We start from the raw sequence: 4,225 nt of genomic DNA on the forward strand, positions 1-4,225 counted from the left end.
CATTTTATCTTTTAGTTCTGTAGGAGGATGATCTCATTACACAGAACTTTCATTCACTAACAAACTCTCATAATTCCCTTTCATTTAGCAGGTCATCTGAGTAAGTTTCTCAAACATCTGAAATCACTGGAGAAAGGTCACCGTTAGTATGTTCTTGGTCAACTCCATAAAATCCCCAGGGGTTTTTTGTGGTTCAAACCGGACATATCTTAGGGATGTATGAAATGAGGATTGCTTGATGAAGAAAAGGGGATTTTTAATGAAAAATTTAAGAGTCTTCATTTTACTGGAGACCCTTAAGAGCTGAGCATGTTTCAACTCTTAAGTATAACATACCTCCTTTTATCTTGAATCTTACATATTCCACCTTTCATTCTAACTAAACAACTTTATCTGATAGTTCATTGAGAAAATATAATTAATCAGGTTAAGAACTCCTTTTATTCTCCCCACATTTTCAGATGTGCTTGCAATGATGTTTATATTCTCTTCCTTCTTGTTCAAAGAAGCCAGTTCCTATCAACCACCAGCTGGATCATCTATGCAACAGTTCATCTTCTCTTAGCCTCTCAAGTATTTTGTTCTGAAGTTACTTCCAGTTTACAAATATACTCTATATATTCTATCTTTAATAACAAACCAAAAATAAACAACCAAAATCCCTTCCTTAACCTCACATCTGCTTCAAGCTGACTCACTCTGGGCTTCCAGCAGGATATTTCAAGTAGTCTATACTTGCTGTCACCTCTTCCTATCTTTGTTCACTATTTAAGTCAGTCTAATAGTGATGAACATTTATTGAGCATTTATTATGTAGAGAATACTAAGATTTTCTTTAATATGAATTATTAATCACAACTGTATGAGAACACGAGGCACTAGAGATAAGGTAACTGAGACACAAATGTTACAAAACTTGCAGAAAGCCTCCAAAATAGTGGCAGGATCAGATTTCAAAACCAGGAAGACTGATAGCAGAGCCTTACTCTTACCAATTCCTCCTATGCTGCTCCAATCTGGTTTAGGACCCCAGCAGCCCACCAAACAGGCTTTTCAAAAGGTCTACAGTGCCCTACATATTGCCAAACCTAAAGGACACCATATGCTCATCTTACTCAATTTTGCAGAAGCAATCAACAGAATGATTACCTTTCTCTAAAAAAGGATCTTACTTATTTGACAGAGAGAGCACACAAGCAGCGGAAGCCCCAGGCAGAGGGAGAGGAAGAAGCAGGCTCCCCACTGAGCAGGGAGCCTGATGTGGGGCTCGATCCCAGGACCATGGGATCATGACCTGAGCCAAAAGCAGACTCTTTACCGACTGAGCCACCCAGGCACCCCCAGAATGATTATCTTCACATACTCAGCTCTCTTGGCTTCTGTATAGATATCCTTTCTCCTTTGCATAGCAGATTGGCCACTTTTCTTCTACATGGCTCCTAAACGTTGCAGTGCCAAGGCTCCAAACTAAGCTGTCTTGTTTTCTCAAACACATACTTTCCCTGAGTGACTGACCTTATCCTATCACCTTCACTATCTAAAAGCTTTTGATTCCAAAGTTAGTGAGTGGTCTCCTATTTCCACATAGTATCAAACAAGCTTTTCAAATCTAATGTACCCATAATTGATTCTTTTCCCTCCCAAAATGCTTCTCCATAGCCCCCAACATTCTTTAGCCAGTTATAAGTTTAAAAAGTTGGCATTGTACTTGATGTCTTCCTGTTATCATGCACCTCAGGAAATCCTGTCAGCTCACCTCCAGAAAAATCCCAGAATTATCCATTTCTATCTCCAATGCAACATCTCTGTCCTAACTTCTATCACCTTCTGTCAGTGACTATTCAACTCTAAAATGGTCACCTCAAAAGCATCAAATGATCAAGTGTCAAAATGTTAGTCATATCACTGCCATACTCATTTTGATTCCCATTGCATTGAAGCCTTCATTCAACACAATGTCCTACAATCCTTACATCTTATGCCCCATGCCTGTGTCTTCAACCACATCCCACAACATTTTCCCTTCCTACTAGTGCATTATTTTCATTATCACAAAATGAAAAATGTTAACAACTCCCCACCCCCAACAAGAGCACTAGTAAAAATCTCAAAAAGGCAGCAGCATGTTGTCTTGATATTGTGTATCTAATGTCTAGCATGTAATAGATGGTAGGCTAGTATTTGTCAAGAGTTAGCAAGAGCCTTCTCTCTGATCTATTACACTGAAATAATCACAACCCACAAACCACAATAACTTGCTCTATAGTCAGCTCTCCCACTAAGTAGATGTGAAACACTAAGCCTGTCACTTACCTTTTTTTTTTTTTTTTTTTTAAGATATGGAGTAATATACATACTATTCAATAGAGCTGCTCTGAAGATAGAAGCGTTTAGGTCATCAGTTCTCAGAAGTGTGGTCCCTGGCACAGCAGCATTGGCAACAGCTGGGAACTTGTTAGAAATACAAATTCTCAGCCCCCACTTCAGATTTACTGAAGCAGCAGCTCTGGAGGTAAAGCTCAAGCACTTTAGGTGACTCTAATGTACACCGAAGTTTAAGAATCACTGACTATGGGGGTGCCTGGGTGGCACAGCGGTTAAGTGTGTGCCTTCGGCTCAGGGCGTGATCCCGGGGTTATGGGATCGAGTCCCACATCAGGCTCTTCCGCTATGAGCCTGCTCCTTCCTCTCCCACTCCCCCTGCTTGTGTTCCCTCTCTCGCCGGCTGTCTCTCTCTCTGTCGAATAAATAAATAAAATCTTGAAGAAGAAAAAAAAAAAGAATCACTGACTATGATGAAAACACTATGGGGGGAAAAAGTAAGGCTAAATAAATGCCAGCTTAGTTATTACTTTGTATGACAAAATCACATTTAACTTTGTTATTCACTGGTGGTAAATAGTAACATTACAAAGCCGGATTTCTTCACAAAATAGTTTGTGTTGGTTCCTAGTATTTTAGACACAGAACCCCTTAAATATGAAATACATATGCAATCAGGGAAAGCAAAGAAATTGTTGCATACGTAACAGACACAACTAAGGAATACCTGAAACAGCAGATGTAAGGTTGACTGAAAATTAGGACATTTTAGAGGTTTTGTTGTGCTTGGGGTAAATAAAGGAGAATGTCTGGTGGCCCTTACATGGTTTGGGTATTATATAGAAGGTAGCACTATGTATCCAGGCAATGTGGGATTAACCAAGATTTTACAGATCTTGACAAGTGATTCAGGTGTCCAACAGTCAAGTCACTTAGATCTATACGCTATCGATCAGAATGAAGTAAAATAGACATACTTAGGGGGTTCAGATCACCTACCTCCTGACATGCTGAGTAATAGACAATTCTGAACTTTAGAGTCAATTTTCCTCTATGGGCCAATATAACCAGTCTTGCTATGTGAGGGAGGAGTCCTAGGCCATGGCCAGTGAACTCATAAAGTATTCCCCTGGTTTTGTCTTAGAGTCAGGCTTGAATTCCTCTGTTGACTCCAAAGCTACACAAACACAGGAGCAGAGTTAAGAGAAGAGCTAAGTGAAGCAAGACACATTAAGGAGAAAAAAATACTTTAGGAAAATGTTTTATGACTAAAATCTTTATATAGACTATCTTAATTGCAGGTGATAAAATGGAGGCAGTATTAAAATGGTGTACAAACATGTGGTGCAATTCCTGAGATTAACTTATAACATCCATTTTAAAAAGGGGGTGGGGGACTTCATATTACGAAGGACTAAGATTTGGGGTGTCTGGATGGCTCAGTCAGTTAAGCATCCAGCTCTTGATTTCAGCTCAGGTCATGATCTGAGGGTTCTGGGATTGATCCCTGCATTGGGCTCTACACTCAGCAAGGATTCTTCTTGAAGATTCTCTCTCCTCTTCCTCTGCCTCCCAACTCTCTTTAGAATAAATAAATAAATCGTAAGGCGAGTGTGGGGGAGACCTGAGCTGAGATCATTGTTGGAAGCTTAACCAACTGAGCCACCCAGGTGCCCCCAAAACTTAAGTTGTTCTCATGAAAATGTATAGCATAGGAAAGTTTATGTTCCAAAATCAGTTTATCTGAAAAAGACAAGTTATATGAAGTATGTGCATATACCCTTATTTAACTAAAAGTTCTTAAAAATTTCGAAGCTCAAATGATGTGTCGCAAAGTATGTTAGAAATGTAAAGACAGACCATATAGTGCACACATAACATGTAAAAATAAAACAGATTTGGA

The sequence above is a fragment of the Ursus maritimus genome, unplaced genomic scaffold (assembly GCF_017311325.1).
Source record: "Ursus maritimus isolate PB19 unplaced genomic scaffold, ASM1731132v1 scaffold_19, whole genome shotgun sequence".
Lineage (NCBI taxonomy): Eukaryota > Metazoa > Chordata > Mammalia > Carnivora > Ursidae > Ursus > Ursus maritimus.